At 47.2% G+C, this 12,738-nt stretch overlaps 1 pseudogene; it reads left to right on the forward strand.

Annotated features, from left to right (window-relative positions):
* LOC127917817 (copine-4-like) overlaps window positions 1–12,738 on the forward strand; it is a 79,272-nt pseudogene that overhangs the window by 46,499 nt on the left and 20,035 nt on the right.

Genomic DNA, 12,738 nt, shown 5'->3' on the forward strand with positions numbered 1-12,738 from the left:
TCTCATCCCCGTGCAGTGTAATTACTGGTCTCATCCGTGCAGTGTAATTACTGGTCTCATCCCATGCAGTGTAATTACTGGTCTCATCCTGCAGTGCAATTACTGGTCTCATCCCGTGCAGTGTAATTACTGGTCTCATCCCGTGCAGTGTACTGGTCTCAATGCAGTGTAATTACTGGTCTCATCCCGTGCAGTGTAATTACTGGTCTCATCCCGTGCATTGTTATTCTGGGTCTTGTCCTTTGTATTTATTAGAGGTTTAACCTCGTTCTGTTGTTTGGGTTACATCCCTGTGTGTTTGTATACGTGTTTGTTTTGGGCTTCGTCCTGCCTTTCATGGCATGTTGTGTCATTTGGGTGGAGTATTAAAACCCCTATTACGTATTCCTGCACTTGTCTCCAATCATTTATACAATGTGAAACATGGTCATTATTATATATACCTACGACTTCTCAGACTGTAGGAATCACACTCTAATATGATTCTGTACTCACTGCAATGTATGTCTCTCCAGATGATATGTCAGAGCAGAGAGAAAGTGGGTTAGAGAGGCAGAGCTCATGTGGGTTGCCGACTGGAGATTTGTTTTCATCCAACTCCTCTGAAGTTTTATCTAGCGTCCTCTCTCTGGGGGATGTGACCAGAGGGTAGTGTCCTCTCTCTGGGGGATGTGACCAGAGGGTAGTGTCCTCTCTCTGGGGGATGTGACCAGAGGGTAGTGTCCTCTCTCTGGGGGATGTGACCAGAGGGTAGTGTCCTCTCTCTGGGGGATGTGACCAGAGGGTAGTGTCCTCTCTCTGGGGGATGTGACCAGAGGGTAGTGTCCTCTCTCTGGGGGATGTGACCAGAGGGTAGTGTCCTCTCTCTGGGGGATGTGACCAGAGGGTAGTGTCCTCTCTCTGGGGATGTGACCAGAGGGTAGTGTCCTCTCTGGGGGATGTGACCAGAGTGTCCCTCTCTGGGGGTAGTGTCCTCTCTCTGGGGGATGTGACCAGAGGGTAGTGTCCTCTCTCTGGGGGATGTGACCAGAGGGTAGTGTCCTCTCTGGGGGATGTGACCAGAGGGTAGTGTCCTCTCTCTGGGGGATGTGACCAGAGGGTAGTGTCCTCTCTGGGGGATGTGACCAGAGGGTAGTGTCCTCTCTCTGGGGGATGTGACCAGTAGCGTCCCTCTCTGTGGGGATGATGTGACCAGAGGGTAGCTTCCTCTCTCTGGGGAATGTGACCAGAGGGTAGCTTCCTCTCTCTGGGGAATGTGACCAGAGGGTAGCTTCCTCTCTCTGGGGGATGTGACCAGAGGGTAGTGTCCTCTCTCTGGGGAATGTGACCAGAGGGTAGCTTCCTCTCTCTGGGGAATGTGACCAGAGGGTAGCTTCCTCTCTCTGGGGGATGTGACCAGAGGGTAGTGTCCTCTCTCTGGGGGATGTGACCAGAGGGTAGTGTCCTCTCTCTGGGGGATGTGACCAGAGGGTAGCGTCCTCTCTCTGGGGAATGTGACCAGAGGGTAGTGTCCCTCTCTGGGGGAATGTGACCAGAGGGTAGTGTCCTCTCTCTGGGGGATGTGACCAGAGGGTAGTGTCCTCTCTGGGGAATGTGACCAGAGGGTAGTGTCCTCTCTCTGGGGGATGTGACCAGAGGGTAGTGTCCTCTCTCTGGCGGATGTGACCAGAGGGTAGTGTCCCTCTCTGGGGATGTGACCAGAGGGTAGTGTCCTCTCTCTGGGGGATGTGACCAGAGGGTAGTGTCCTCTCTCTGGGGGATGTGACCAGAGGGTAGTGTCCCTCTGTGGGGGATGTGACCAGAGGGTAGTGTCCTCTCTCTGGGGGATGTGACCAGAGGGTAGTGTCCTCTCTCTAGTGTCCTCTCTGGGGGATGTGACCAGAGGGTAGTGTCCCTCTCTGGGGATGGGGAGATGTGACCAGAGGGTAGTGTCCTCTCTCTGGGGGATGTGACCAGAGGGTAGTGTCCTCTCTCTGGGGGATGTGACCAGAGGGTAGTGTCCTCTCTCTGGGGATGTGACCAGAGGGTAGTGTCCCCTCTCTGGGGGATGTGACCAGAGGGTAGTGTCCTCTCTGGGGGTGTGACCAGAGGGTAGTGTCCTCTCTCTGGGGAATGTGACCAGAGGGTAGTGTCCTCTCTGGGGGATGTGACCAGAGGGTAGTGTCCTCTCTGTGGGGGATGTGACCAGAGGGTAGTGTCCTCTCTCTGGGGGACATGACCAAATGCAGTGGCATGGGGCCATTTGGGGCTCAGGACATTTTTCTCCCCCGGAGGAGATACTTACTTCTCTCATTGAGTGCTGAGGATATTTCAGCGCTCCACAGGGAAGAGTCGGACAGAAGCCTTCAGGAAAAACCAAACAAATGACAATGGATCTCTCTCAGCCTACCCATCATCCGGTAGCCACCGTCTCCTCTGTCTCTCTCTCTCTGTACCAGTGTAATTCAGAAATCAGCACTCTCTCCTTCACTGTATGGAGGACAAGGGTGTGAGAGAGTGAAAGTTCTGTCCTGCCTGGTGTGTTTGGGAAAGAATCCTTGCTGTTTCCTTCCAGCTCAGAATGCTTTGGTAATGGATCCATTGAGCCATGGTTAGTGCTATTCGGCATCCTTGTGACATCTCTACCTAACCTTAACCCCTACCCTCACCCTAACCTTAACCATAACCCTTACCTTACTTCTTATGGCTGCAGGGTCAGTATTGAGTAGCTTGATGACAGTTGCCCAGAGGTGCCCAGAATAAACGGCCTGCTCCTCAGTCCCAGTTGCTAATATATGCATATTATTATTAATATTGGATAGAAAACACTCTGAAGTTTCTAAAACTGTTTGAATGATGTCTGTGAGTATAACAGAACTCATATGGCAGGCAAAACCTGAGATGAAATCCAAACTCTACACACAAAGGAATTCTCCAGTTGGAGAACTCTCCACAAACCCTAAAAGATTGATTCTATACTTAGTTTGACAAGTTTCTTCGACCTGTAATATAACTTTTGAAGTTTTTGTCCGACATTCGGATGGACCTGCACGAGCGTTTTGTATACCTAAGCCCTAACAAAAGTAGCTACATGGACATAAATAATGGACATTATCGAACAAATCAAGCATTTATTGTGGAACTAGGATTCCTGGGAGTGCATTCTGATGAAGATCATCAAAGGTAAGGTCAAAGGGTACTTAATCTTGATTTCAATTGAAGGCACTTTGATATAGACAGATTTTTTTATTATTTTAATAGAGATCAGCCTTCATCGCCACTTAAAGAGATAGTTTGAGGAGACTGTTTTAAGACATTTTAAGTTTTTACCTAATGTCGAGAGTTTTGCAAACCGAACAGCTTCCCTTGGAACAAGAACAAGAAAGAATGCATTTAATTAGTCGACGTTCATGGTGAGGATGACAGGTGACAACCCGTACTGCCGTACAACGCTGGATGCCTCTCCTTCATCACGCCGTCTGGTCCAGGCAGACAGCTGTGTCTTCATTAGCACACAAAAGGAGCTCCAGGCTGAGGCTTCTAGGCTAATTATATTACAATGTGGCTCACTTCGTAGTCTAAATAAACCCTACGGTGCTCGGGCCTCAAACGCAGCAAGCTTTTTAAAGGCCGGTCACACCACTAATTGGCTCCTTCATGGAATTTAAGAAGACTGCAGGACCTGCTGGCATTAAACCCGTTACAGTACGACCCATTTCATTAGACTCCAATGCCACATATGCTGTAGGATACACAGGGGCTTTTGACTCCTACTGAAATTGGTGATTTGGCTGATGGAGATATCTAGTTTTTTTTTTTACCCATTATCTGCTAATCATTCATGGAGCTACAACTAGTTGGGTATCCACTTTTATGATAATGGTTATATAATCGGTTTTGTGAGCTGAAGAGAACGACAGAGAACAGCACGGACAGCCTGTTCCTGAGACGATTAGGTGACTGATGTTTCGTTTTTTCTCTCCCATGACCCTTAGAGGAAAAGTGGTGGATTTCAACACAGGAGTTGTTTTCTGTTTTTGAGCAGCAGATTGAAATGACTGAGCTAATCTGTACAGGCATGAATGGATAACGCTCCCCTCATTAGTGACAAACAAATGATCCAGAAACCAAACCTCGTCAGGCTGTTGTTGCTTGAATTTGCTAATTATTCTCCCTAACACGCTCCACAGTTCCATTTCCTTGCATCTTCTCATTGCTGTGGATCATATTGCTTTCTTTCACTCCATTGTCTGGCCTCCACTACCATCGCTCCATGTTATCCAATGGGATGATATAGTCTATCAATCCTGTCATTTTTTTAATGATTTTTTTCATCTCTGTTTAGCACAGTCAATCTCCCGCCACCAAGTCACATACTGTAGGGATGATACTGTACTTATTGTGATAGTGTTTTTTTATATTTGATCAACGCCAGGTCCAATGGGAGTGTATAAACCCCAAGTATCAGATGAAGAAGAAGAATTACAAGAACTCTGGTATCGTCATTCTCAATCAGTGCAAGGTGATTCACGACTCTCTCTCATTCACACACTCATTCCATCCTTCCTCCGCCCACCACTTTCTCTAACCTGATGTCTAAGTCTCATTGGCAGACGGTTCCAGAACATTTATCATCCTGTTACTGTTATGGATGTGAAGGATGGTTGTGATCAGATGGAATCTGACTAATATGACATTTCTTCCATCTGCTGAACCCACGGATGACCTTAAAATTAGTGTAATTAAGGGGACAACTATGTCTGCATGGAGACACTGTGGAATAGCTAATGATGTTTTTAAATGCAGACATATTCCCATTAAATAAGTGCTGGCCTTTCTCAGTGTCTTTATTGGCAGATTGCTACTTACCAAGACAATCTATTATATTGAGAAGATAGTCGAGTGACCGCTCCAACAAAGGAAATAAACTCAGCAAAAAAATAAATGTCCTTTTTCAGGACTCTGTCTTTCAAAGGTAATTAGTATAAATCCAAATAACTTCACAGATCTTCATTGTAAAGGGTTTAACCTCTTGCTCCTACCTGACACGCAGGCGTCCCATCTAGACATCTGAAATGCAAATGCGCTACGCTAAATGCTAATAGCACTCGTTAAAACTCAAACGTTCATTAAAATACACATCCAGGGTATTGAATTAAAGCTACACTCGTGAATCCAGGCAACAAGTCAGATTTTTAAATGCTTTTCGGCGAAAGCATGAGAAGCTGTTATCTGATAGCATGTAACACCCCAAAAGACCCGCAGGGGACGTAAACAAAATAATTTGCATAGTCGGCGCGACACAAAACGCACAAATAAAATATAAAACATTCATTACCTTTGACCATCTTCTTTGTTGGCACTCGAAGATGTCCCATAAACACTATTGGGTCTTTTTTCTCGATTAAATCGGTCCATATATAGCCTAGATATCGATCTATGAAGACTGTGTGATCAACGAAAAAAAAATAGCGTTTTATAACGTAACGTCATTTTTTTAAATTAAAAAGTTGACGATAAACTTTCACAAAACACTTCTAAATACTTTTGTAATGCAACTTTAGGTATTAGTAAACGTTAATAAGCGATCAAATTGATCACGAGGCAATGTATATTCTATAGCTGTACGTCTGGAAATAATGTCCGGGTAAATCTCAACCAAAATATCCGGTCGGAGACAGGAAGAACTGCTCTGCCTTGTGTCTGTTTGACCAAGAAACAAATAGTAGGCAAATGACAAGACTCTTGACATCGTGTGGAAGCTGTAGGTATTGCAACCTCAGCCCCATTTAATGTGGTTCACGTTTAACAATTGGTTGAAGTTGTGCATGGATGTATTTTCGCATTTAAAGTGATCAGATTTTCCTGCACTTTTCGATGAAACGCACGTTCTGTTATAGTCACAGCCGTGATTTAACCAGTTTTATAAACGTCTGAGTGTTTTCTATCCACACATACTAATCATATGCATGTACTATATTCCTGGCATGAGTAGCAGGGTGCTGAAATGTTGCGCGATTTTTAACAGAATGTTCGAAAAAGTAGGGGGTAGGAGTAACAGGTTAAACACGGTTTCCCATGCGTGTTCAATGAATCATAAACAATTAATGAACATGCACCTGTGGAATGGTCGTTGAGAAACTAACAGCTTACAGATGGTAGGTAATTAAGGTCACAGTTATGAAAACTTAGGACATTAAAGAGGCCTTTCTACTGTCTCTGAAAAACACCAAAAGAAAGATGTCCAGGGTCCCTGCTCATCATGAGGACTGCAGATGTGGCCATGGCAATAAATTGCAATGTCCATACTGTGAGATGCCTAAGACAGCACTACAGGGAGACAGGGTGGACAGCTGACCGTCCTCGCAGTGGCAGACCACATGTAACAACACCTGCACAGGATCGGTACATCCGAACATCGCAGCTGTCACATGAGTTGACGCTGGAGAGAGGAAGCAGGTACGGGGCGTAAAACATTGAATAAATAACGGACATGGAACGAGACAGGAACAGCGACAGAAAACAATACAATGCAGCAGGGAACAGAGCTGCGGAACTGACAAACATAGTGGAGGAAATTAACAGGTGATAAGTGAGTCCAGGTGAGTCCAATAACGCTGATGCGCATGACGAGGGAAGGCAGGTGTGTGTGATGGATGGCAGGAGTGCATGATGCAGGGCAACCTGGGGGCCTTCAAGTGCCAGGGGGAGGAAAGAGCGGGAGCAGACATGACAACACTTGTGGGACAGGTACAGGATGGCAACAACAACTGCCCGAGTTACACCAGGAACGCACAATCCCTCCATCAGTGCTCAGACTGTCCGCAATAGGCTGAGAGAGGCTGGACTAAGGGCTTGTAGACCTGTTGTAAGGCAGGTCCTCACCAGACATCACCGGCAACAACGTCACCTATGGGCACAAACCCACCCAGTCACTGGACCAGACAGGGCTGGCAAAAAGTGCTCTTCACTGAGTGTTACACCGAGGCCTGTACTCTGGAGCGGGATCGATTTGGAGGTGGAGGGTCTGTAGTAGTCTTGGGGGATGTGTTGCAGCATCATCAGACTGAGCTTGTTGTCATTGCAGGCAATCTTAACACTGTGCATTACATGGAAGACATCCTCCTCTCTCATGTGGTACCCTTCGTGGAGGCTCATTCTGACATGACCCTCCAGCATGACAATACCACAGCCATACTGCTTGGATCTCATACAGCCCGGATCTCAATCCCATTGAGCACGTCTGGGACCTGTTGATCAGGGGGTGAGGGCTAGGGCCAATTTCCCCAGAAATGTCCAGGATCTTGCAGGTGCCTTGGTGGAAGAGTGTGGTAACATCTCACAGCAAGAACTGGCAAATCTGGTGCAGTCCAGGAGGAGGACACATTATTCAATTTCTGTTAGTCACATGTCTGTGGAACTTGTTTGGTTTATGTTTCAGTTGTTGAATCTTGTTATGTTTAAACAAATATTTGCACGTTAATTAAGTTTGCTGAAAAAACGCAGTTGACAGTGAGAGGACGTTTTTTTTTGCTGAGTTTACATGTTCTCAAAGATGGGAGGCAGGTGGGAGGAGGCGAGATAAAGTGGAAGGATTCTAGCTAATGAGAGGGCAGATACGTGTGTGAACAACAGGCACAACTAAGTCGTATTTCCTAAAGTTGCCGGAATTCCATGTTCATCCACTTATATAATTTGTAACAGCCTAAACATTATTTAACTTCTGTTAGATTAAATAAGCCTCGTAATTTGACACACTCGCATAGACCAACAAAAGGCTTATCTCACGTAGACAGATTTTGGCCGGAGTAAATCCCCACTTCTTCCTCTCTGATATTTCCCAACACTGGCCAACATGTGACACCAGTTGTAACAGAGACATAATGAACAACACCCACAGCCAGCTGCTTTCTCAAAGCTAATGGCTAACATGCTAAACTAGCTGCTTTGTAAGTGGCTGGAATAAGGGATAAGATGTTCCTAAGTGGTCAGTTACTGTGTCTGTCATGTCATCCCCAAGTGATTGGTGCCAATTCTCACTGTGGGTAGCTGAGGTCCCCGCCCTCAACTGCTGTCTCCCATCCACAGATCATCAAGATGCACTCCTTCCTGGATTACATCATGGGAGGCTGTCAGATCCAGTTTACAGTGAGTTCACACTGACACTCACACTAACATGCATGACTCACACATTCACTCACAGGATGCCAAAATGTATTCAAATACACAAAATAATGCATATGACTTTTAAAAAATGGCACTGCCCTCATTATTCTCTTTTTAGTTGGGTGACGTATATGTGACAGACTGGGTTTTAACCAGGGTCATGTGTGTGCCACAAGACTGAGTTAGCCTGCCGAGTTTAAGCCTAGGCATTAGCTTAGGGAGCTTACATAAATAATCCTCTTTTGTTCTGATAGTGAGAATGGTTCATTTTCACCACCTGGGAAACAAACCTCTGCAGCTTTTCAAGAATCCCTTTCTCCCAGCTGTGAACACGTGGGTTCTAGTTATCTGTTGTTTTTCTGGATAAGGGATGCCCTCTGCCCCCTGCCTGTAAATAGTGTTTGTGTGAAACTACTTCTCAAGGGAGGTCTTATTGAGGTACATTTAATTGACCAGGAAGTGTTTGCTCTTATGATACACTAACGTTTCCTTTTATTCCTACCACCTAAAAGGCGACCGTGGTTGATGTTGACATTTAAATGGGCTCCATACTTCCTTCAGATCCCTTAGCGAGAGTGTTAGGCTCTCTCTCTGTGCCAGGCTAAACAACAAATGAGAAACGTTCTGCCTCTAACCGTTTCTAACGAGGAACAATGTATCCATAGATCACAGACGTGAGAGGAAGAATCAAAGAGATGACTGACTTTAAATGAGGATAAAAAGAATAAGAGATGACAAAAGAGAGAGGGGGGGAACAAGCCCAACAGAGTAGAAGAGGATAGCAGAGCAGACAGAGTGGGATGGTGTATGTGTCAGAGTGAGGGAGAGGTGTAAAGGGAAGGTGGGATGGTGTGTGTGTCAGAGTGAGGGAGAGGTGTAAAGGGAAGGTGGGATGGTGTGTGTCAGAGTGAGGGAGAGGTGTAAAGGGAAGGTGGGATGGTGTATGTGTCAGAGTGAGGGAGAGGTGTAAAGGGAAGGTGGGATGGTGGTGTGTCAGAGTGAGAGGTGTAAAGGAAGGTGGGATGGTGTATGTGTCAGAGTGAGGGAGAGGTGTAAAGGGAAGGTGGGATGGTGTGTGTGTCAGAGTGAGGGAGAGGTGTAAAGGAAGGTGGGATGGTGTGTGTGTCAGAGTGAGAGGTGTAAAGGAAGGTGGGATGGTGTGTGTGTCAGAGTGAGAGGTGTAAAAGGAAGGTGGGATGGTGTGTGTGTCAGAGTGAGAGGTGTAAAGGGAAGGTGGGATGGTGTATGTGTCAGAGTGAGAGGTGTAAAGGGAAGGTGGGACGGTGTGTGTGTCAGAGTGAGAGGTGTAAAAGGAAGGTGGGATGGTGTGTGTGTCAGAGTGAGAGGTGTAAAGGGAAGGTGGGATGGTGTATGTGTCAGAGTGAGAGGTGTAAATGGAAGGTGGGATGGTGTATGTGTCAGAGTGAGAGGTGTAAAAGGAAGGTGGGATGGTGTATGTGTCAGAGTGAGAGGTGTAAAAGGAAGGTGGGATGGTGTATGTGTCAGAGTGAGAGGTGTAAAGGGAAGGTGGGATGGTGTATGTGTCAGAGTGAGAGGTGTAAAGGGAAGGTGGGATGGTGTGTGTCAGAGTGAGAGGTGTAAAGGGAAGGTGGGATGGTGTATGTGTCAGAGTGAGAGGTGTAAAAGGAAGGTGGGATGGTGTATGTGTCAGAGTGAGAGGTGTAAAAGGAAGGTGGGATGGTGTGTGTGTCAGAGTGAGAGGTGTAAATGGAAGGTGGGATGGTGTATGTGTCAGAGTGAGAGGTGTAAAAGGAAGGTGGGATGGTGTATGTGTCAGAGTGAGAGGTGTAAAAGGAAGGTGGGATGGTGTATGTGTCAGAGTGAGAGGTGTAAAGGGAAGGTGGGATGGTGTATGTGTCAGAGTGAGGGAGAGGTGTAAAGGGAAGGTGGGATGGTGTATGTGTCAGAGTGAGAGGTGTAAAGGGAAGGTGGGATGGTGTATGTGTCAGAGTGAGAGGTGTAAAGGGAAGGTGGGATGGTGTGTGTGTCAGAGTGAGAGGTGTAAAGGGAAGGTGGGATGGTGTGTGTGTCAGAGTGAGAGGTGTAAAGGGAAGGTGGGATGGTGTATGTGTCAGAGTGAGAGGTGTAAAGGGAAGGTGGGATGGTGTGTGTGTCAGAGTGAGAGGTGTAAAGGGAAGGTGGGATGGTGTATGTGTCAGAGTGAGAGGTGTAAAGGGAAGGTGGGATGGTGTATGTGTCAGAGTGAGAGGTGTAAAGGGAAGGTGGGATGGTGTGTGTGTCAGAGTGAGAGGTGTAAAGGGAAGGTGGGATGGTGTATGTGTCAGAGTGAGAGGTGTAAAGGGAAGGTGGGATGGTGTATGTGTCAGAGTGAGGGAGAGGTGTAAAGGGAAGGTGGGATGGTGTATATGTCAGAGTGAGAGGTGTAAAGGGAAGGTGGGATGGTGTATATGTCAGAGTGAGAGGTGTAAAGGGAAGGTGGGATGGTGTATGTGTCAGAGTGAGAGGTGTAAAGGGAAGGTGGGATGGTGTATGTGTCAGAGTGAGAGGTGTAAAGGGAAGGTGGGATGGTGTGTGTGTCAGAGTGAGGGAGAGGTGTAAAGGGAAGGTGGGATGGTGTATATGTCAGAGTGAGAGGTGTAAAGGGAAGGTGGGATGGTGTATGTGTCAGAGTGAGGGAGAGGTGTAAAGGGAAGGTGGGATGGTGTGTGTGTCAGAGTGAGAGGTGTAAAGGGAAGGTGGGATGGTGTATGTGTCAGAGTGAGAGGTGTAAAGGGAAGGTGGGATGGTGTGTGTGTCAGAGTGAGAGGTGTAAAAGGAAGGTGGGATGGTGTATGTGTCAGAGTGAGAGGTGTAAAGGGAAGGTGGGACGGTGTGTGTGTCAGAGTGAGAGGTGTAAAAGGAAGGTGGGATGGTGTGTGTGTCAGAGTGAGAGGTGTAAAGGGAAGGTGGGATGGTGTATGTGTCAGAGTGAGAGGTGTAAATGGAAGGTGGGATGGTGTATGTGTCAGAGTGAGAGGTGTAAAAGGAAGGTGGGATGGTGTATGTGTCAGAGTGAGAGGTGTAAAAGGAAGGTGGGATGGTGTATGTGTCAGAGTGAGAGGTGTAAAGGGAAGGTGGGATGGTGTATGTGTCAGAGTGAGAGGTGTAAAGGGAAGGTGGGATGGTGTGTGTGTCAGAGTGAGAGGTGTAAAGGGAAGGTGGGATGGTGTATGTGTCAGAGTGAGAGGTGTAAAAGGAAGGTGGGATGGTGTATGTGTCAGAGTGAGAGGTGTAAAAGGAAGGTGGGATGGTGTGTGTGTCAGAGTGAGAGGTGTAAATGGAAGGTGGGATGGTGTATGTGTCAGAGTGAGAGGTGTAAAGGGAAGGTGGGATGGTGTATGTGTCAGAGTGAGAGGTGTAAAAGGAAGGTGGGATGGTGTATGTGTCAGAGTGAGAGGTGTAAAGGGAAAGTGGGATGGTGTATGTGTCAGAGTGAGGGGAGAGGTGTAAAGGGAAGGTGGGATGGTGTATGTGTCAGAGTGAGAGGTGTAAAGGGAAGGTGGGATGGTGTATGTGTCAGAGTGAGAGGTGTAAAGGGAAGGTGGGATGGTGTATGTGTCAGAGTGAGAGGTGTAAAGGGAAGGTGGGATGGTGTATATGTCAGAGTGAGAGGGTAAAGGGAAGGTGGGATGGTGTATGTGTCAGAGTGAGAGGTGTAAAGGGAAGGTGGGATGGTGTATGTGGAGTGAGAGGTGTAAAGGGAAGGTGGGATGGTGTGTGTGTCAGAGTGAGGGAGAGGTGTAAAGGGAAGGTGGGATGGTGTATATGTCAGAGTGAGAGGTGTAAAGGGAAGGTGGGATGGTGTATATGTCAGAGTGAGAGGTGTAAAGGAAGGTGGGATGGTGTATGTGTCAGAGTGAGAGGTGTAAAGGGAAGGTGGGATGGTGTGTGTCAGAGTGAGAGGTGTAAAGGGAAGGTGGGATGGTGTATGTGTCAGAGTGAGAGGTGTAAAGGGAAGGTGGGATGGTGTATGTGTCAGAGTGAGAGGTGTAAAGGGAAGGTGGGATGGTGTATGTGTCAGAGTGAGAGGTGTAAAGGGGAAGGTGGGATGGTGTATGTGTCAGAGTGAGAGGTGTAAAGGGAAGGTGGGATGGTGTGTGTGTCAGAGTGAGAGGTGTAAAGGGGAAGGTGGGATGGTGTATGTGTCAGAGTGAGAGGTGTAAAGGGGAAGGTGGGATGGTGTATGTGTCAGAGTGAGAGGTGTAAAGGGAAGGTGGGATGGTGTATGTGTCAGAGTGAGAGGGTAAAGGGAAGGTGGGATGGTGTGTGTGTGTCAGAGTGAGAGGTGTAAAGGGAAGGTGGGATGGTGTATGTGTCAGAGTGAGAGGTGTAAAGGGAAGGTGGGATGGTGTATGTGTCAGAGTGAGGGAGAGGGAGAGGTGTAAAGGGAAGGTGGGATGGTGTATGTGTCAGAGTGAGAGGTGTAAAGGGAAGGTGGGATGGTGTATGTGTCAGAGTGAGAGGTGTAAAGGGAAGGTGGGATGGTGTGTGTGTCAGAGTGAGAGGTGTAAATGGAAGGTGGGATGGTGTATGTGTCAGAGTGAGAGGTGTAAAGGAAGGTGGGATGGTGTA

The sequence above is a fragment of the Oncorhynchus keta genome, unplaced genomic scaffold, assembly GCF_023373465.1.
Source record: "Oncorhynchus keta strain PuntledgeMale-10-30-2019 unplaced genomic scaffold, Oket_V2 Un_contig_1222_pilon_pilon, whole genome shotgun sequence".
NCBI classification, from domain to species: Eukaryota; Metazoa; Chordata; class Actinopteri; order Salmoniformes; family Salmonidae; genus Oncorhynchus; species Oncorhynchus keta.